The sequence below is a fragment of the Nipponia nippon genome, unplaced genomic scaffold (assembly GCF_047370975.1).
Source record: "Nipponia nippon isolate SJK-2023a ecotype South Korea unplaced genomic scaffold, ASM4737097v1 scaffold_4, whole genome shotgun sequence".
NCBI classification, from domain to species: Eukaryota; Metazoa; Chordata; class Aves; order Pelecaniformes; family Threskiornithidae; genus Nipponia; species Nipponia nippon.
The window spans coordinates 127,088,349-127,109,395 of NW_028262358.1; the positions used below are offsets into that span (position 1 = coordinate 127,088,349).

At 50.6% G+C, this 21,047-nt stretch overlaps 2 long non-coding RNA genes across 6 annotated transcripts; both read left to right on the forward strand.

The window, feature by feature from the left end:
* The first annotated feature begins 317 nt into the window (after positions 1–317).
* On the forward strand, positions 318–3,590 carry LOC148053566 (uncharacterized). The gene is made up of 4 exons (XR_015708763.1): positions 318–850; positions 1,469–1,527; positions 2,387–2,486; positions 3,010–3,590. It is a non-coding gene; the product is annotated as an uncharacterized LOC148053566 (long non-coding RNA).
* Positions 3,591–12,810: 9,220 nt separating this feature from the next.
* On the forward strand, positions 12,811–20,702 carry LOC148053567 (uncharacterized). Of its 5 annotated transcripts, none has more exons than XR_015708759.1 (7): positions 12,811–13,492; positions 13,811–14,119; positions 14,833–15,030; positions 15,752–15,943; positions 16,196–16,305; positions 18,544–19,096; positions 20,009–20,702. It is a non-coding gene; the product is annotated as an uncharacterized LOC148053567 (long non-coding RNA). The 5 variants fall into 5 exon arrangements; XR_015708760.1 differs by having other exon boundaries at positions 14,862–15,030; XR_015708762.1 differs by lacking the exons at positions 12,811–13,492; positions 13,811–14,119 and having other exon boundaries at positions 14,539–15,030; positions 20,009–20,143; positions 20,235–20,702.
* The last annotated feature ends 345 nt before the right edge of the window (positions 20,703–21,047 follow it).

Here is a 21,047-nt window from a genome sequence, read left to right on the forward strand (position 1 = left end):
GGCGGAGCTTTGCCGCGCATGCGCGCTGCCTCGGGGGCGGAGCTTTGCCGTGGGAGGGCGGAGGTTTGCTGTGAAGGGCGGAGCTTATTCTGCGCATGCGCTCTGTCTCAGGGGAGGAGATTTGCTGCGGGGGGACAGAGCTTTGCTATGGGAGGGTGGAGCTTTGCCGAGGGGGCGGAGCTTCACCGGCGCATGCGTGCTGTGTGCAGGGCAGAGCTTGGCTGCAGAGGGCGGGGTTTGCCGCTGGGAGGGCGGAGCTTCGCCAGCGCATGCGAGGTGCATCGGGGGCGGGCATCGCGCCGTGGGTGGAGCTTCCCCCCGCGGAGGGGCCAGCGGGAGCCCGGGGCGGAGCGGAGCGGTCGTTGGGCTGCGGCTGCACAGAGCACACAAAAGCTTAAAAAACCAAACCCCCCCCGGCAAAAAAATAACTCGTCCAAACCACCAAAATGGCCGACAAAGTCCTCCCGGATCACAGAGAACGTCGTCCAGACCATAGAGATGAGACAGAAAGTCGTCCCAGATTCGAAAGACTGTCCTTCAGACCATAGAGATGCAAGCGGAAGTCGTCCCGGAGTATGGGGCGGCTCCGCAGACCATGGAGATGACACCGAAAGTCCACCCAGACCATTGAGAAGGCCCTCCAGAGCATAGAGGTGAAACGAGAAGTCCCCTGGATGATACAGAAGGTCGTCCAGCCCACAGAGATTAAACTGGAATTCCTCCCAGCGCATGCGAGGTGCATCGGGGGCGGGCATCGCGCGGTGGGCGCAGCTTCCCCCCGCGGAGGGGCCAGCGTGAGCCCGGGGCGGAGTGGAGCGGTCGTTGGGCTGCGGCTGCAGGCAGGGAGGAGGTGAGCGGGGAAGCCCCGAGGAGGGCGGCGGTGCCTGGGGGGGGAGCGGCCGGGCCGGCGGGAGGCACGGAGCGGGGAGGGTGCGGTGCCGTGTGGGAGCCGGGCGGGCGGGGCTTCCCGGAGCCGGGCGAGGGGGGGCGCGTCGGGTCGGGGCCGGTGGCGAGATCAGCCCGGAGTCGGGCGGGGGCCGCGCCGGTCCGGAGCCGGGCGGTGGGGGGGGCGCCGCGCCGGTCCGGAGCCGGGCGGCGGGGGGCTTCCGTGCTGAGAGGCGCCGCGCCGGGGCCGGGTGGGCACCGCGCCGGTCCGGGGCCGGGCACCGAGCCGCTTCGGAGCTGGGCAGTGGGAGGGCGCCCGGTCGGCGCCGGTCGTGGGGGGCCTTCTGCAGCCGGTGGCGGGGGCTGCCCGGAGCCACGCTGGGGGCTCGGCGGGGCTTCCACGTGCGGCGGTGGCGCGGTGAATGGTGTCCCCGCAGGGTCCCAAAGCACGGAGGGCTGCGTCCCCTGGCATCCGGGGCTTTTGGTCGGTCACGTTGGTTCCCCGGGGCATGCCGGGAGGTGTAGTTTCTAGGGCCGTGGCTGCCGGGCAAACCGCTTCCTTTTTTGCCTCCTCCTTTCCCAGCGTCACCTTCTGCGTCCCGGGAAGAAAATCCCGCGTGGGTGATTCCGCTCGGCGCTCAGGTAATTGCGTGTCTGGGGCTGCGGGAGCGGGGAGAAACCCTTGCCGGGTCAAGGACGCTCCAGGGGCGCCACATCAAAGCCAGAGGAAAGGCAAAGCCGCTGCCCGTGCAGAAAAGCCGATGACAAATTGCAGCTGAGAGAGCGCGCCGCGTTCCTGCAGTGCTCCCTTGGCAGTTTCGGCTGTTTGCCTTCCGGGCAAAAGAACAGACTTTCCTCTCGGAGAAATGAAGAGCTGCCTGTTCCCTTCTTTAGGGTCCGGTGTTTCTCTTCTGGTCGGTCGTGCTACTTTGATGGGCGAGCTGGAAATAGCCTGTTGTTTTGATACGCAGAACTAAATTGTTAGTAACATGCAGTGTCAGTAGAGTTCATTTTGGAGCACCTAGGTGCCAGTGGAAACGTAAGGAATGAAACGCGATGGAAACCGATCTTTAAACTTTAGTTTTCCTTGGTTTTTCTTTGCCATCAGAGCGTTGGTGGCACGGTGGCCTGTGGCTCGGTGCACGTTCTGTTCCGTGGAGCCTTCGGTCTAGGACTTTGAAGTAACAAAGTTTGTCCTTCCAGAAAAGGGCTAGTCGCTCCTAGGATTGAGGTGTGGGCTTGGAGAGTCTCTTAAGCACGTGCCTAGAATTAAAGCCGAATTTCACTTCGTGTTGCTGCTGTTTGTCTTCACTTTCATTCCTTTCGCCACTGCTCCATCGTGAGCGGGAGCTCTGAATCATCCCTTTTTTTCAGTCTCGCTCACGTTTTTTTACCCAAGGAGGTGCTACGTTTAGAAGTTAAGGAGTTTTCTCACAAACGCGTCGGTCGATGCTATTGCGTTGTGATTGTTAAAACCCCCAAAATAACACCGGTCTTACAGATCTGGCCTATTTCTTCTGAACACGGATTCGTTGCGTGCAGATCGGGATACAGATCGTCTGCGCTTCCTGCTCTGTGGAGGACACTGTGCTGAGACAGGGGTGAGCTCCCAAAGGAAAAAAAATACAAGGTCATGGGGTTTTTTTGTTTGTATTTGGGGGCGGGGGTGTATTTAAAAGAAAAAAAAAAAAGAGTGGAATGTTGACTGGTGGCAGCCTGCAGAGCTTTTTTGCTGCCCGGCCTCTCCTTTTCCTCTCTTGAAGTCCTCTTTCGTGGCTGTAATTGTCGTTTGGAGAAGTTCGGAAGAGCAGTTCAGGGACTTGCCTGGGCCCGTGTGCTAGTAATACCAGGAAGGGAAACGCTTGAACCGGTAGCAAAGAAGTTGGCTCCAAGTAGAGGTTCTGAAGGAAGAACAACGATAACAGGAAGCAAATAGCAAGTTACCAAAAAATGGGCGCGTGTCAAACGCCTCCGAGTTTTATTGCTGAATGTTGTTTGGCAATATGTTCCAAAGGGCTATTTTTTCCTTCGCTCGGCTGTAGCCTTCGCAAGACTTCACAAAACCGGGCAGCTTGGGACTCCTCCCCAGCTTTATGCTACAGGTTTTTTTTCCTCTCTCAGCAGAGTGTCAGCTGCCGCCGTTTCACCGTGGTCGCCCTTTCTTCTGCCGTGAAAGCGCAAGACGGACGGAAAGGCTGCGTAGCGGTCTGCGAGTACAAGGTACGTCCGCGATGCGTGTCCGCGTTTTTCCTAAGGCGCTTGTAGCATGGACTTCAAAGTTAACGTCAAGAATGTGCCAGCTCTCCTTCCTTCTGTAGTTTTTCTAGGAACTATTTTAACGCAGATCCTAAAAGGAAAAGAAGGTCTGCGCTGGAGCGTGTTCTGCCTGTGCAAAGCCGACTTCCCTCCGTTTATTTTGCCTTCCTGAAAGCGCAATCTTCTGTTTCTGTGCGCTTACTAGGAAATGATATCGGGAAAATAGTTGCGTCCTAAAAGAGGAAAGACGCCGTTTGTAAGAGTTCAGGCGTTCAGAAGAAACAGGCTTTGTTTTCGTCATAGAAGCTGTGTGCTTTTTCAGTCAATAAGTTTTGAAAATATCTTAGAGTAGTACTTGAAAAGCTTACTGAGATACTAGCGTCTGTACTAAAAGCGATCCAGGTCCAAGGAGAGACGTGGACAAAAGAGGAGGAATCGGCCTCGAAAATTCGTGTGTGTGATCAAAAACGTTCAAAACTGTAAATACGGGTGTGAGGCATTGCAGTAGAGAAAAATCTCTCGCCTTTATATATATATATATATATATATATACATATATATATATATAAAAATAATATTCATATGTATATATACAGTATTCATATATATATATATATATATATATAAAAAGAAGGATTTCCAAATACAAACCTATATCTGCTGTATTATATAAATGATTCAAAAATAATTTTCTGTCTTTTTCCATTTTTTCCGTCTCCGTTTTAGTTCACCGATGCGGGTTTTTAAATCACTTCCTGATGTCCTGTTTTTTAATTTTCCCAATTATTTCTTGTCTTTCCTTAGTGCCCTTGCTTTTTAAAATTTTGATTCTGCATCTCTGTTTTAGTGCACTGTCCCTAATGCTGATTGCTTTTTAAGTTTTCTTTCTATGCCTCCTTTTATTCCATTCACTGTCTTTATTTTTAATGATTTCTTGTCTTTCCTTAGCACTGTCGCTTTTAAAAATTTCTGTCTATGTCTGCATTGTAGTTCAATGTTGCTACTTTGTACTGCTTTCCTCTCTTAATCCTTTGGCTTTTAAAATTTCTACTTGCATCTTGTTTGCTGTCATTAATTTTTAATTATTCTTTCTTGTTTTTCCTTAGTGCCATCACTTTTTAAATCTTCTTGTCCATCTGCATTTTAGTTCACCAATGGGATTTTCAAATTTTTTCCTTATTTCCTTAATCACCATTGCTTTTAAAAGTTTGTCTGTTTTTATACCATTTCCTGTCTTTATTTTGATGTATTTATCTTTAATTATTTTTTTGTCTTTCCTTAGTGCCCTACCTTTTAAAATTTTCTTTCCACAGCTCTCTCTTAGTTTGTTTTCTTTTTCTTTTAGTTTTCTTTCTATGCCTACTTTTATCCTGTTCACTGTCTTTATTTTTTAATGATTTCTTGTCTTTCCTTAGTGCCTTTGCTTTTTAAAATTTCTATTTATGTCTGTGTTGTAGTTAGCTGTCACTATTTTTTAGTGCTTTCCTTTCTTAATCTTAATATTTGGGTTTTCCTTTTTTCCTTTCTTAATCTTGATCATTGGTTTTTAAAATTTTCTACTTTTATCTCCTTTGCTGTCATGAGATGTTAATTATTTTTTCTTGTTTTTCATTACTGCCATTGCTTTTACAATTTTTTAATTCTACATCTCTCTTTTAGTTCACAGTTTCGATTAATTTTTTCCTTATTTTCCTTATAGTTTGCCATCGCCGTTTTTTCATTTGCTCAATATGGCTTTAATCTCCATTGCTTTTAAATTTTCTGTCTCCTTTTATCCCCTTTGCTGTCTTTATTGTGCTCTAGTTAATTATTTCTTGTCTTTCCTTGGGGCCCTCCCGTTTTAAATTTTCTTGCTCTGCCTTTCGTTTGCTGTCCCTAGTTTTTAGTTCCCTCCCCTTCTTTTCCCTAATGCTCATGGCTTTGCAAATTTTCTTTCTCTGCCCACTTTTCTCCTGTTCACCATCTGTAGTTTTGAATGATTTCTTGTATTTCCTTAGTGCATTTTTTTTTTTTTTTTATTTCTGCATTGTAGTTCACTGCTGCTATTTTTTAGTTCTTTCCTTTCTCCGTCCTTTGGCTTTTAAAATGTTCTACTTTTATCCCGTTTGCTGCTGTTAGTTTTTGATTGTCCTTTCTTGTCTTTCCTTAGTGCTTTCGCTTTTTAGATTTTCTTTCATCATCTCCATTGTAGTTCAGTGATGCTATTTTTGAATGTTATCCTTATTTCCTTAATCACAGTTTCTTTTAAAGTTTTCTGTCTCCTTTTGTTCCAGTAGCTGTCATTATTTCCCTGTATTTATGTTTTAATTATTTCTTGTCTTTCCATAGTGCCCTCACTTTTAAAATTTTCCTTCTCCATCTCTTTAAGTTCACTGCCACTATTTTTTAATTTTTCCATTTATTTCTCTAATCCCTGTTACTTTTTAAAATTTTCTTTTATCCCGTTCCCAGTCTTTATTATGCTGTTCTTTTAATTACTTCTTGCCTTTCTTTAATTCCTTTGCTTTTTAGATGTTCTATTTTAATCTGTTCTAGCCTGCTGTCTCTATGTTTTAATTTTTCCCTTATCGCCCCCTTTGAAAATGTTCTTTCTATGCTTACTTTTCTTACTTTTGATGCCTTTATTTTTTAATTATTTCTTTTCTTTCTACATCTCTGTTTTAGTTCAGTCCCTATTTTTAAATTTTTCCATTTTATTTCCCTAATCCCCCTTGCTTTTCAGATTTTTCTACTTTTACCTCGTTCACTGTCTTTATGTTGCTGTCTTGTCTTTTAATAATTTCTTGTCTTTTGTTAGTGCCCTTGCTTTTTAGAGTTTCTTTCTGCATTTATTTTAGTTCACTGTCCCTATTTCCTAATTTTTTCCTTTGTTTCCCTAATTCCCCTCTGCTTATTAAATCTTCTTTCTATGCCTACTTTTATTACCTTTGAATTTTTTTAATAATTTCTTGTCTTAGTGCCGTCACTTTAAAAATTTTATTTTTACATCTCTGTTTTAGTTTGCTCTCCTTATCTCATAATTTTCCCTTTATTTCCCTAATCCCTGTCGCTTTTAAAATTGTCTACGTTTATTCCCTTTGCAGTCTTTATTTTGCTGTCTTTTCTTTTCATAATTTCTTGTCTGTCCTTAGTGCCCTCGCTTTTTCAATGTTCTTTCTCCATCTCTGAGTTTGCTGTCCCTATTTTTCAATTTTTTTCCCCTTTATTCCCCTAGTTCCCCTCTGCTTATTAAATGTTCTTTCTATGCCCACTTTTATTCCCTTTGCTGTTGTTTAAAAAATTATTTCTTTTTCTTTCATTCGTGCCGTTGCTTTTTAAATTTTCTTTCCACATCTGTTTTAGTTCGCTGTCCCTATCTTTTAATTTTTCCCTTTATTTCCCTCATACCCATCACTTTTAAAACGTTCTTTCCCTGTCTACATTTTTCCCTTCGATGTCTTTATTTTTAATTATTTCCTTAGTGCCTTTGATTTTCAATTTTCTTCCTATGTCCCCGTTTCAGTTCAGTGCCCCTACTTTTAAATTTTTTCCTCTATTTCCCTAAACTCTGTTGCTTTAAAAATTTTCTACCTTTATTCCGTTCACTGTCATTATTTTTTAATTATTTCTCATCTTTCCTTAGCGCGGTCGCTTTTTACAATTTCTGTCTCTCTGCATTTGTTTGGTTCGCTGTTGCTATTTCTTTAATTCTTTCCTGTCTTAGTACCTCGGCTTTAAAATTTTTGTTTCTATGTCTACTTTTATCTAGTTTGCTGCCTCTGTGTTTAATTTTCTTTCTGTTTGTCCTCTACCCAGTTGCTTTTGAAATTTTCTTTCTACATCTACTTTGATCAAGCTCCCTATCCTTACTTTTTAATAGTTTTCGGTCTGTTGTGTACCCCGTTGCTTTTAAAATTTACTTTGTATGCGTCTCTCTCTTTGTCCCCCTTTCTTTATTTTGTAGTTTTTTCTTGTCTTTCCTAAGAGACGTGGCTTTTATTTTTCCGATGTCTAATTTTATCCCATCCAATGCGCTTATTTGTTAATGCTTTCCTGTCTGTCCTCCAGCCTGTGCTTCACTTCATCTCTTTTCTTCGTATGTCTCTCTTTAGATTGCCATCTCTATTTTTTTCATTTTCCCCTCTCTTTATCCCTCGGCTTTTAAAATTTTGTTTCCATATGTAATCTGGTTTGCTGTCCCTGTTTTTAGTTCTTTGCTGACTGTGCTGTACCTCTTGGCATTTTCAAGTTTCCTTCTAGGTCTACTTTTATCAAGGTCCCTATCCCTGTTTTTTAATTCTTTCCTGTCCCATCCTTTTTGAATTTTTCTCTCTCTCATCTTTTACGCAGTTTGCTCTCCCTGTTTTTAATTTTTTCTGGTTTTCCTTACCCTGTCGCTTTTAAAATTTTCTTTTTATGTCTCCATTTATCTAGTTCCCTTTCCCTTATTCTTAATGCTTTCCTGTCACGTACCATGTTGCTTTTAACGTCTTATTTCTATGTCTCCATTTATCTAGTTCCCTGTCCCATTTTTCTTTCCTGTGTTTCCTGTAGTCCATTGTTTTTTATTTTCCCTTTCAAATCTCCCTCTACATAGCTCCCTTTAACAATTTTTTACATTTCCTGCCTCTCTGTCCTGTTCCCTTTCTATTTCTCGCTCTGTCTTACATTCTCTAATTTTTAATTCTTGCCTATGTTTGTTGCTTTTTAATTTCTATTTCTATGACTGCCTCTATCCAACTTCCTGTCACTTTTTTTTAATTCTTTTTGCTTTTTCCCCCTTTTGTACTTCCCTCTATCCGCCCCGCCCCGCCGCTGCCTGCGTGTCTCTTATTCTCTCTGTCCCTCTCTGCTGTTCCTGTTGTCCCGCTCGGTCCCTTCTGTCTCTCTCCCCTGCCCCCTGTTGCTCCCTGTTCCTGTGGGATCTCCCCATCCTCCTCCTCGCTGCACTCCATTTCTCTCTCTCTCAACACCCTTGTGCGGTTCCCCGTCCCTCTCTTGTTCCCAGTATCCCGTTTTCTGGCTCCCTGTCCTACCCCTCTTCTCTACCTCCCTCCATCCTTCCTTCTGCTTTCCTCGTCCCTCTTTTCCCTCTGTCCCGCTGCCTTTGGGCACCAAGCCTCGTAACCAGCTCGTTGCTGGGATTTCTGATGGGCGTGAAGGAACAAACATTTGCTGCCTCCTTTGTGACCCCAGATGTGTTTCCAGCCCCTGGCCTCTGGGTGAGCGGCTGCGGTTGGGTCCAGGGGACGCAGTGATGTGCTGTGGGGCTGGGGTGATGGCCTCAGTTCCTGATGGGTTCCAGCTAGGGCAGCCCAGGTGGGACCCATGAAGCGAAGATGGGGCTGGGCCAAGTAGCTGGCACAGTGCTGCGGTTTGGATTGAGGACGAGAACAATGTTGGTAACGCACTGACGTTTTGTTTGTCGCTAAGTAGCGCTTAGACCGCTCAAGGACCTTTCAGCTTCCCGTGCTCTGCCCGGTGCGCCAGAAGCTGGGAGGCGCCACAGCCAGCTCAGCTGACCCGCGCCGGCCGAAGCGCTGTTCCCTCCCGTGTGACGTCACGCTCGGTAGGGAAACGGGGGGTCGTTGGCCAGGAGTCAGCGATCGCTGCTCGGGGACGTGCTTGGCATCGGTCGGCGAGTGGTGAGCACCTGTAGAGTGAATCGCTTGCTTTGTATACTGTTATTGGTTTATTATTATTACTACTAGTACTATTACTACTATTCTGTTGTCTTTTCCTTCAATTGTTAAACTGTTCTTCCTTTAACCCACGAGTGTTCTGACTTCCACCCTTCCAATTTTCTCCCCCGTAGCGGCTGTGTGGTGCTTAGCTGCTGGCTGGGGTTAAACCACGACAAAAGCTTCTGTCTACTTGTATTCCGTTTGCCGTTTCCCTTTTTTAATTCTTCCTTGTCTCTATTAGTACCTTTGCTTTTTCAATTGTCTTCCTACGTCTCTCTTTTAGTTCACTGTCCCCGGTTTTCATTTTTTTCTCTTTGTTGCCCTAATTCCCGTCATTATTGAAGTTTTTTGCTTTTATCCCGTTCCCTGTCTTTAGTTTTCAAGGAGTTGTTCTCTTTCCTTAGGGTCCTCCCTTTTAACAGCCTCGGAGGGGGCGTAGCTTCCCGCTGAGGAGCGGCTGGAGGAGGCGAGGTGGTTGTCAGCCGGGTCGTCATTTAATAGTAAAGTATGAAATGGCATGTTGGTTAATCATTTCCCGTTTGGTTTTGTGGGAGCTGTGCTGGCTGCCTTGAGAATCGGCCGAGAAGTTGAGGTGAGCTGGGTGGTAGAGGGGAGGCACACGGGGCTGGCTATTTCACCCGAGCGCCACGGGAACTTTGTGTCTCCTGGCATCCTAGGCGCACCGAGCGACAGCCGCAGCATCTTTCTTGAGAACAGGCGTGGAGCAGGGGAGCAGAGCGGTGCGGTGCTTTTGAGGAGGAGGGTGTCGCAGAAGCGGTTGGCAGTAACCAGACCGATGCTGAATACCAGCACTGTGTTTTAGTTTGTTAGTGTGCTGTGGGTTTTTGGGTTGGGAGGTTTTGGGTTTTTTTGTTTTTTGTTTTTTGGTTTTTTTTGAGATGATGAAGAAGAACTGAGTGAGTGCAGGAATGTTCTAGTTAGGTGTGTGGTGGTTTTCTTTTTTTCTTTTTTGAGGGTGGATTCAGATCCCTGGCCCTCTGAAAGCTCAGTTGCGGGGTGAGGGCTGAGGAGGTATCAAGGATAGGAATTGCAGGGAGGGGTTATAAAGTTGGTGTCGGGGAGAGGCCTGTCCAGGAGCAGTCTCCTTTGGGAAGGGAAAAGGACCGGGTTACTGTTCTTAGCACGCTGCTGACGTTGGCTGGGCAGGGCGGTTCCATCCTGTGTCTGTGTGTTCTGCTTTTGCGTAGTCTGTCTTCTGTGTCTCGTACCCTGGCTTTCTCGGGTCTTGATGTTTCCGTAGCTCTTGGTGATCATGGGGCCCCTCGGTAAGCCTCCCGAGGGTCTCGAACGCGTCGCCTCATCGGCATGGCGTTTCTTGAGCCCTGCTTATCTTGCCGTCGTAGCTTAAAGCGCGGACGTGTCCGGGAAGCGTCGCGTTACAGATGTTTCTGAGGGATCGTCTGTTGTGTGCTTTTTCAGTCAGTAAGTTTTGAAAATATCTTAGAGTAGTACTTGAAAAGCTTACTGAGATACTGGCACCCATACTAAAAGCGATCCAGGTCCAAGGAGAGACGTGGACAAAAGAGGAGGAATCGGCGTCGCTTTCCCGAGAAGCATTGCCAGCCTTGTAAGTAGCGACAGCGAGTCCTGACGTGGTTTCGGTGAGTTACTGCTTCGGCAGCGTCCTTTTTCCTTAACCTACAGCGTGTGGTTTCTTACTTCAGTTGGAAAGAGATTTTCCAGAATGGAAGTCTTTCTCATTCAAAGAAGTTGTGTTTTATGAACTCCCCATCAGAGTGGGGATCTTCAGAGATGATGCGCTTGGCAGTAGAAGTCAGCAGCAGCGAGACTTTCCGCTCTCTTAAAAAAAAAAAAGAAAAAAAAAAAAAAAAAAGAAAGAAAAGTCCGTTTGCTTCCAAAGACCCGAGCACAGCACGTCTTCCGGAAGTTGATGGCATCGCTGGTTCTCAGTTGCAACAGCCGAGATGTCATCAACACGCGTTCCTCTGCGTGCTTCGGTGCAGCCAAAAGCGTTAGCAAATCTGCCGGTCCTTTCTGGTAGCCTTAGGCATTGCAGCCCCGGGGATTGGATTCCGCCCGCAAAGTAAAACCGTATGGGGGATCTCTTCTCTCACTGATTTTTCTACCCTAGATGTAACTTTAGGAAAAAAAAAAGTTAAAATTGTCTATACAAACTGCCTTGCATTGTTTCACCTGCAACTGCCAACTAGCTGTGGCGTTGTTTCAACTTTAACTGCCAACTAGCTGTGGCGTACAATTGCTTAGGTGTATTTGAGCCGTTAGGTATTTGTTCTAAACGTTGACCAGGAGAGGCAACTGAACGTTACGGGTTTCCCCCCCCCCCCGCTCGTTTGACGGAGTGCTCTGAAGTACTTTTCTTTCTGTCTGGCTTTCAAGGGTGCGTTTCCCTGGCAGTTCAGTAGCATCTCTCTCGGGCAGCGCGGCTGGCCAGATGTCGCTCCTAATGACGTAAGGCGCAAAAAACCCCTGGTCAAATGATAACTGCGTATCTTGGAGACAGATAATCTGCTGGTATCGATTCACAGCTGTGCAAGTTAAATTAACGCAAAAGGAAAATCCAGCCCTTCTCCAGTAGAAGTATTTTTATTGGATGTCTGTAAGCACACGCACAGCTTTTTTAGTAGGAAGCGAATTGCTGCGATTTGTCCTCTGGTTTTCCTTTTACCCTCGAAAGCGTTACGCTTCGCTTCCAGCTTTATCGACCGAGCCAGCAAGATGCGCAGGAGCGTGCGCAGGAGCGCGAGGGCCGTAGCTGTTGCGGCGGATCTGTAAGCGTAGATTCTGATTGCGGTACGCCCTTGTCCTGCAGCCTCGCAGGGTTGTCTCCCTGCAGCCGTGCCGTAAGGAAGGGGTGAGACGTTTTCCAACGCCGGCAAGAGCGCGTACTTTTACGCGAAGAACGTGTTTGGAATCGTACCGGTTAGTCTTCATGCTGATTGGAAGCGTTCAGGTCGCTCTAGCTTTTAAAGGACGTCTTGTGTTTTGAGCTGACCTGCTTACCTCGAATCCTCCTTGAGCTCAACTGCTCTCCTCCTCCCTTGCTCTGACTGAATTCCTCTACTCGCTGCTGTGCTATTTTTTTCACATGCGGAAATATCGCTTGGGCTTTTTGTTTTTCAGGAGTGTCGTTGCAACCGTCTCGTGATGCCCGCTAGGTCCCCCCCGGCCCAGGTTGGCCTGCCGGTCGTGAAGCGTCCTGAGGGTAAGGGGCCGGCCCCGTGCCTGGAGGCTCCTGGCTCTGTCTCCGGCGGGTGCCCCGCGGGTGCGTCAGCGAGGGCTGTCTGGTGGGGAGAGTGCCGGGCCAAGAGGGAGCGGGGAGGTTCGCTGCCCCGGGGAGCCCGTCCCAGCGCGGGAACGGAGGGGGAGCACGGCAGAGCAGAGCCTGAGCGAGAGGTGCGTCACCGTCCCCTGGCAGGCTCCCCCCGCGGCGTGGGGCAGCCGCCGGCTTGCGGGACAGGGGCTGGGGGGGGCTGCAACCGTTTGGGGGGGCTGCCCCCATTTTATTTCTCTGGCGGAGCTCCCCTTTTCGGGGGGCGCCTACATATGTAAACGGCATTATTAAAGTAGCGAGCTGCCGGTCGGGGCTGTTTTCCTTGTTTTGTGCCTTTTTTGGGGGGGTGATGAAAAAGTGTTGGAGGGGCCTGGGGGGTGATGATGTCATTTGGGGCACCCCAACGTCCCTGGGGGCGGGGGGTGTGATGATGAAACAGAGGAGCAGGTGAGTGGGGGATGAAGGTGTCATGGGGAGGTTTCCCCCCAGAGAAAACTCGTGTGTGTGTGTGTGTGTGTGTGATTAAAAATGTTAAAAACTGGAAATACGGGTGTGAGGCATTGCAGTAGAGGAAAATCTCTCGCCTTTATATATATATATATATATTGAAAAATAATATTCATTTCTCTCTATATATATAGAGAAAAGGATTTCAAAATACAAACCTGTACCTGCTACGTTATAGAAATTATTAAAAAATCTAAATGGAGATAGATAGGGTTTTAAAATAAAAAAGAACTTGTCTATATGTGAAGAAATAAAGGAGTTTAAAACGCAAAAAGAGATGATGTAGATGAAGGAATTTAAAACAGAAGAAAGTCTGGATAGGTAGAGGTATCTACGCTTACCGTGTGTCACCGAGTAAGCCAAAGTAGGTCGTCTGTGTAATGGAAGTAAAGGTTCTATGGAAGTGTAAACAGATAACTAAGTCTAAATAGACAGAATTGTAAGTAGATACCGAAGTCTAAGATACCAAAGTGTCAAAATATCCAAGTCCAAGAGCAAAATATCCAAGAGCAACACGGTTTGGGGCTCCCAGGAAAGCCGAATCCGCCTGGATTTGTGCAGCTGGAAAGCAAGCACACCCCCCACCCCCCACCCCCCACATTTTAACGCAGAAAACCAAAAATGACCTGTTGTTATGATGTGGAAAAGCGCCGGAAAACCCCAGAACTGAATATTCTGGAAAAGCAGAAACCCCCAAGTTTTGTATGATGTAAAAGAAAAAACAAAACAAAACAAAAAAGAACAACAACAAAAAAACAAGCCAACAAACCAAAAAACCCAAACGCAAAACCCGCACCAATTTGGGCCAAATTTGGGGTGAACCGCTGGCAGTTTGAGGGGCATTGCTGGGGATTATCTGGCGTGGATTCCTTCTCCGGAGCGGACTATCCGTTGCGGCTTATCCCAGGTGAGTTATCTGCTGTGGATTATGCCGGGCGGACCCCCTGGTGTAGGTCATCCCCACCCGTGTCCCCCCGTGCACCTTTCTACCCACACACAGCCGCTGTCCGTCCGTGTCCGTCTCCTGCCCCCCGTCCTCCTCTGCCTGTCTCTGCGCCCTCCCAAGTGCTCTCCACCCAAACGTCCCCCCACACAAGGTTTTTCCCCCCGTGCGGGGTTTTTTTTGCCCCGTGACGTGCCCCCCGCGTCCCCTGCCCTCCAGTCTCGTGCCCCCGCTCCCCTGCTCCCCCCTCCCATAACCCCTTTGCTTCTGAATGGCCTTCAGACCATCGAGATGCAAGCGGAAGTCCTCCCGGAGTATAGGGCGGCTCCGCAGACCATGGAGATGACACCGAAAGTCCACCCAGACCATCGAGAAGGCCCTCCAGAGCATAGAGGTGAAACGAGAAGTCCCCTGGATGATACAGAAGGTCGTCCAGCCCACAGAGATTAAACTGGAATTCCTCCCAGACCATGCGCGGTGCGTCGCGGGCGGGCATCGCGCGGTGGGCGCAGCTTCCCCCCGCGGAGGGGCCAGTGTGAGCCCGGGGCGGAGCGGAGGGGTCGTTGGGCTGCGGCTGCAGGCAGGGAGGAGGTGAGCGGGGAAGCCCCGAGGAGGGCGGCGGTGCCTGGGGGGGGAGCGGCCGGGCCGGCGGGAGGCACGGAGCGGGGAGGGTGCGGTGCCGTGTGGGAGCCGGGCGGGCGGGGCTTCCCGGAGCCGGGCGAGGGGGGGCGCGTCGGGTCGGGGCCGGTGGCGAGATCAGCCCGGAGTCGGGCGGGGGCCGCGCCGGTCCGGAGCCGGGCGGTGGGGGCGCCGCGCCGGTCCGGAGCCGGGCGGCTTCCGTGCCGAGCGGCGCCGCGCCGGGGCCGGGCGGGCGCCGCGCCGGTCCGGGGCCGGGCGGCGGGGGTCACCGCGCCGGTGCGGGGCCGGGCGCTGAGCCGCGTCGGGGCTGGGCAGTGGGAGGGCGCCGGTGGCCGGAGCCGGGCGGGAGGGGCTGCCCCGAGCCGGGCAGGTTGGCGCCGCCCTGGGTCGTTGCCGGCGGTGGGGGTGCTCGGAGCCGCGGGGGTTCTCGGCAGGGCTTCCGAGTACGTCAGCGGCGAGGGGAACGGTGTCCCCGCAGGGTCAGAAAGCATGGATTGCTGCACGGGGCTTTCGGTCAGCCATGTTGGGTCCCCGGGGCATGCTGGGAGGTGTAGTATATATGGACGTGGGTGCCTGGAAGCCGCATTGCTCTCGGGCGCTTTCGGTGCACCGTAGTCGTTGCTATCGCCGCGGCCCCTGCGGCACTAGGTGCAGTTTTGTTGCAGGTTTTGTGTGTTTTTCTGCGGGCTTCCAGCTATGGCTACTCCCCAAGAAGCAGCGCGCCTCCCGACTCTCGGAGCTGCTGCCCGGGATCTGTGCAGGCGCGGTGCAGCCCACATGATCCATGCTGCCGGCACCGGTAACGGCAATAGGATGCTGCGGTGCCTGCGGAGTCATGCCGCTGCGCTCGTTGCTGCCTGCTGGTAAGGAAACGCCGCTTCCGCCCCGCGGGCGTGCTGTCGGCAGGTGCTTGGCGTGCAAAATGCAGACGGCAGCGCTGCCGCCGCCCGTGGGCAATCGCTGCGCGCTGGGTGCTCGCTGTTGCCGCCGACGCCGCCTTCTTCGCTGTTACCACAGTGTGGTGGCATGCCGGGCACGATTGGCGGTGGTGGGTAAGGGCCAGGAGCACCAGGGAGGCGAGCGAGCTCCTTTGAGTGTGCAGGGGTGTCTCCTGCCTGCTGGCTGCCCGGGGGTGGTGGGACAGGAAGCTTCAACCTGCCCGCTGCAGCAGGCTCTTGGTCTGCTGGAGGCGAGCTGGGCCAGGGCAGCCCCAGGGAGTTACCTAAAAGCTGATAGAAGGGAAGAGGGGAAGGAGGCGGATATCCCCTAGGCGCAGAGGCAGGGCACCTCCCCAACTCACCAGAGCTCCCCCTGAGCCTCTCCTGGCCCCGCTCACCCCGTGCAGCTGCCCCCTGCTCCAGCACCTCCCCTGAAGCCTGTCCCATAGCACCAGATCGCCCCCAAGCCCTGTTGTGAAGACCACAAGCTGGCTCTCAAGTGGGCTGGATTCTCCCTTAACGCGGGTGCCGTTACCAGCAGTGCGGGGAAGGAGCAGTGTCTCCAGAAGCCTCTGCAGAAGGAAGGGCTTAGGCCAGGGGTGATCTACGGTAATAACGGTCGCCGCTTCTTCTTTCCCTGTGCTAGAGGCCATGCTGAGGACGCGGTTGTCCATTCCTCCCGTGGGGATGCTGCTGACAGCACCTGCCTCAGGCTTGCGTGGGTTGTCTCTGCCTGACCTCACTCTCTTTGCGGTGCGGGGGTGAAAAGGGACAGGCGGAGCGATTACTGGCTGTGGACAGGAGCTGCCGCGGCTGAAGCCAGAGAGGCTGGAGAAAGGTAAAGAAGAAGAAACGGAAGGCCATCTGGCTGACCACTGCCTCCCACTGCGGGCAAGAGAGAGCCTGCCCCTCTGGGTGGGAAGGGATCCCTCTTTGTAGTGCACTGCAGGCCAGACAGCCGATGTGCACCACAGGGCCTGTATGCATAACCCAAAGTGTGGTACAGCCGCGTAGTGCACGAGCAAGCGAGGCTACATGTCTAGGAAACCTTGTCTCATAAGAGCTGTAAGATATCCACGTATTCTCTTAGGTGGAGGACAGCCGAGTGACTGGAGTTACAGAAGAGGAAGGGAGGAGAGAAGGAGGAAGAAGCATCTCAACTGGCCAGTTCTCCCAGCAGCACCGAGAGCGAGAGCTGTGGTGAGTCCCGGGCCCTTGGGGACCTGTCACCCCTTGTCTGTGCCCCGGTCCCTCCCTGCCCCTTCCCTGGCCCTCTCTCTTTTGCATGCTGCTGTGATTTTTCTTTTTTTGTTCTTCCCTGTACCCGTTCTCTTTTCTCTGTTTTTCTGCACTGCTCCCTTTTCCTCTCTCCCTTTATCCATCTTGTTCTACCACCCCCTGCTTTTTTTCTCTCTCTGCGCCTTTGGCCTGCTCCTTCTCCTTTCTTTTGTTATCCTCTGTCTCTGTCCTGCAGCCCATTGTTGTTTTTCCCTTTTCCATCTTTTTGTCCTGATCTGAATCCATCTCTTTCTCTGTCCTGTTCCCTGATGTTCTTTTCCTCTTTGCACCTGTACATGCCGCTCTGTGTCCCTGCCTTCCTATGTCTCTCCTCCCTCCCTTCTTCCCTTCCTTTCTCTATCCCCTTGTCTTGCTCACTGTTGCTGGTTTTTTTGTATTCCGTATCTCACTGTCCCTGTCCTCCTTCCTGTTCATCTCTTACTCTTTCTGACCCTTTGTGCTGCTCCCTGTCCCTATTTTTTATTGCTTCCCCTCTCTGTTCCTGTTTGTTCTCATGGTCCACCTCTCTGTTGTTCTTTCTGTTGTTCTCGTTTGTTCTCCATCACAGCATCCTGCTCCCTGTCCCTCTCTCTCTTGCAGTATCCCACTTTCTGGCTCCCTGTCCCTCACCTGTTTCCTAGATCGCTCTGTCCTTCCTCCAGTCTTTCCTCGTCCCTCTGGCCTGCTACCCGTCACTGGTTTGTTCTTTCGTCGTCTTTCTGCCTTGCTGCTGTCACTCTCCTCCTCTCTCTGTCTCTAATGTTTCTTTCACCATCTCTTCCCTGCTCCATGCCCCTTTTCTCTTTTCTCTCTGTCCTCCATCTTCCCTGTAACTCTTTGTCTGTATATCTCCATAGCACTTGTTCTCCCATTGTTTCTCACTATACTGCCCCTGCCCGGCTCGCTGTCCCATTATTCCCCTCTGTTCTGCTCCCTTTTTTCTCATCCTGCAGCCCAGCGATGGTTTTTCTTTCTCCCTCTCTTTGTCCCAATCTCTCTCTCTCTCTCTTTCTCTTCAATTCCTCTGGCTTGTTCCCTGTCTTTTTGTCTCCCTCCCTCCCTTATTCCTCTCATTTGATTTCTCTCTTGATCTGTCTGTTTGGCTCCTTGCTCATCATTTTCTCTCTCTTTTCCTCTGTCCTGCTCCCTGACCCTGTTTTTCTTCTGCCATGTCCCTGCAGGGCTCCTCATCCCCTTTTTTATCGACTTATCTATCTCCCTGTCCTTTTCCCTGTACCTTTCTTTCTCTGCTCCTCAGTCCTCCCTCATTTTACTTTTCCTCTTTCTGTTCTTCTGTCCTGCTCCCTATCGCTGTATTTTCATTTTTTGTATCTGCTGCTCCAGTAACAACTGCCAACTTGTCCCAGGGGAAGGATGAGTGTACAGGCAGCGAACCCCATAGCAGACTCACTCCCGGGACTTATATGCATTAACGAATAAGCACTTGCTGTCTCCTTTGCACTCACGGCTGTGGTTGTACTCCTTTGTACTTGGTGAGTGGCTGTCAGAGAGTCCAGGGGAGCAGGTTACACGGTGGGTGTCAGGGGCCATGGCCGCAGCTGTGGGCTGCGGCCGGAGGAGCCCCAGGGGGCCCGGTGAGGCTGATGGTGATGGCCCCTCTGTGTAAAAGGGCTGCAGCCCCAGGGGATGGCGCTGCTGGGGCATGCCTGCTGGAGAATGCCGACAAGTCGCGAGGATGTTTCCAACCCACCAGTGCAACAGGCTGAAGTCAGTTGGAGTCAGGCCCCATCAGGGCAGGTCCAGGGATATTCTGAGAGCTGGTGGAGAGGATGCAGGAAGAGGGGCAGGAGATGGCTGCCCCCACCCCTCTGGGTGCCCACCCTCTGGAAAAGGCGCTGGGTGCCTCTCCAACTCAGCAAAACTCCTCCAGCCCTGCTCGCCCCAGGCAGCTGCCCCCAGCTCCAGCACCTCCCCTGAAGCCTGTCCTGTAGGCATGGACCGCCCCCAAACCCTGTCCTCGTGGCAGCAAGCTGGCCCTTGAATATGATTTATTCTCCTTAAATGCAGGTGCTATTAGCTTCAGTTCAGGGAAAGAGCGGCGTCTCCAGCAGCTCCTGCAGAAGGAGGGGTTCCTGCCTGAGGAGAGCTGCAGTCATCCCTGTGGATAATGGTTGGTTGCTTGTTCTTTCCCTCTCCCAGAGGCAGCACTGAGGACTCGGTTGGCGGTTCCTCTCCAGGGACGCTGGTGATTGCATCTGGCTCAGGTTTGTGTGGCTTGCCTTTGGCCTCATTTTCCTAGCGGCATGGGCAAAAAAGGACAGCTGGACGCTTCCTGGCTGTGGACAGGAGCTGCCGCAGCTGAAGCTGGAGAAGTCGGAAAAAGGTAAAGCAGCTGAAGAATAAAATAAAGAGGAGCCAGCCGGCAGCTGCCTCCAGCTGCAGACAGGAGACAGCCTGCCTCTCAGTGTGAGGAAGGATCCCTCTTAGCATAGCCCTCAGCAGATCCAATTGCCAACGTGCATTGCAGGGTCCGTATGCGTAGCTGGAAGCACAGTACAGCCAGGTAACACGTGCACGTGCGAGGCTATGTATCTGGGAGGCCTTGTATTGTAAGAGCTGTAAGACACCAGTCTGTTCTCTTAGGTGGATGACAGTCAAGCAACCGGAGCTACGGGGCCAGGAGAGAGAGAGAGAGAGAAAGACACGTCCGAGGTGTCCAGTTCTCCAAGCGGCTTGGAGAGCGGGAGCTGCAGTGAGTCCTGGACCCTTGGGGCCGTGTCGTCCCTATTCTGCATCCTGGTCCTTCCCTGCCCCGCCTTCTCTTTCTCTTGCTGCTGTCATTTTTTTCCACTTCCCCGCACCTCTCCCTCCCTCATTCTCCAAGTCCCCCTCTTTATCTGTTGTTCTACCCCTATGTTTTCTTTCTCTCTCTGCGCTTCTGTCCTGTTCCCTGTCCTTTTTTCATCCTCTGTCTGTGTCCTGCAGCCCATAACTCTTTTTGTCTTTCTTCATCTATGTCTGTCTTCCTATCCCAACTTTTTAAATTTTTCCTCGCCTGCCCTTTAGCCCTTCACAATTCCCACCTCTCACCTCTCTGTCTTCATGTCCCTATTTTTTAATTCCTCTGTCCCTGCTCTGTATTCTAGATAGACTTTTTCTTTCTTAAATTCTCTCGTTCCAGGTCCCCGTCCCTGTCTTTTAACTTCTTCCCTCTCTGTCCCATAGCTGCTTTTTGTCTTTATCGTTCTCTCTTTGTCTGGCTCCATGTCCCTATTCTTTAATTCCCCTTCAGCTTCAGTCTTTCCCCTTCAGCTCATCAAGGTTTTTTGGCATTTCTCAGTTTATCTCTGTCCACCTCACTGTCCCCTTTTTAAAATCCTCCCTCTCTGCCCTGTGGCCCATCGCTATTCTTTGTTTTTCTCCATCTCTCTCAGGCTGATTCCCTGTCACTTCCTCCTCTCTGGCCTGTAGCCCATCGCTATTTTTTCCCCCCTGTACCTCTCCCTCTGTGGCTCCCTTTCCCTATTTTTCAGTCCCCCTTCTCTGTCCTGCAGGCGATCGCTGTTGGATTGGGTTTACGTGGCAAGGTTTTGTTAGGTGGGGCAGGGCAGGGGCTGCAGGGGTGGGTTCTGCGAGAAGACACCAGGAGTTGCCCCCATGTCAGGCACAGCCACTTCCGGCTCCAAGATGGATCTGCAGCCGGTCCAAGCTGAGCCCATCGGCAATGCTGGTTGTGCTTCTGGAACGGACATTTAAGAGGGGGTAAAAAATGCTGCGCAGATGCTGCGATAGAGAAAACGTGAGTGTGAAACAGCCCTGCAGACACTAAGGTCGGTGAAGAAGGAGGGGGAGGAGGTGCTCCAGGCACCGGAGCAGAGATTCCCCTGCAGGCTCTGGTGAAGGCCACGGTGAGGCAGGTCGTCCTCCTGGCGCCCGTGGAGGTCCGCGGTGGAGCAGACATGCACTCGCAGCCCATGGAGGACCCCGTGCCGCAACAGGTGGATGTGCCTGAAGGAAGCTGTGACCCTATGGAGAGCTTGCGCTGGAGCAGGCTCCTGGCAGCACCTGTGGCCCTGTGGAGAGGAGCCCACACTGGAGCAGAAGAAGAGCATGAGGAGGAAGGAGCGGCAGAGATGATGTGTGATGAACTGAGTGCGACCCCTGCTCCCTGTCCCCCTGCATTGCTCAGGGGTGGGATGTGGGAAAGTCAGGAGTCATGAAGATGAGCCCAGGAAAAAAGAGCAAGGCGGTTTTTAGATTTGTTCTTATCTGTTGATAAGATAAGAACAAATAAAACAAAATAAGATAAGAACAAATCTTGTCCTACTCTTGATTTTGATTGACAATAAATGGAATTAATTTCCCCAAGCTGAGTCTGTTTTGCCTGTGACAGTAATTGGTGAGTGACCCTCTGTCCTTTTGTCGACCTACAAGTTTTTTTGTTGTATTTTGTCCCCCTGTCTTATTGAGGAGGGGGAGCCACAGAGTGGCTTGGTGAGCACCCGGTGGCCAGCCGAGGTCAACCCACCCCAGTTCCCTTCTGTCAGGCTCCCTGTCCCTATTTTTCAATTCTTGCCTATGTTTCTTGTACCGCATCGCTTTTGAAACTTTCTTTCTACTTCTCCATCCTTATTTTTTAAATTCTTGCATAGGTTTCTCAAACCCAGTTGCTTTTTAAATTTTCTTGCTACCTTTCTATCTCC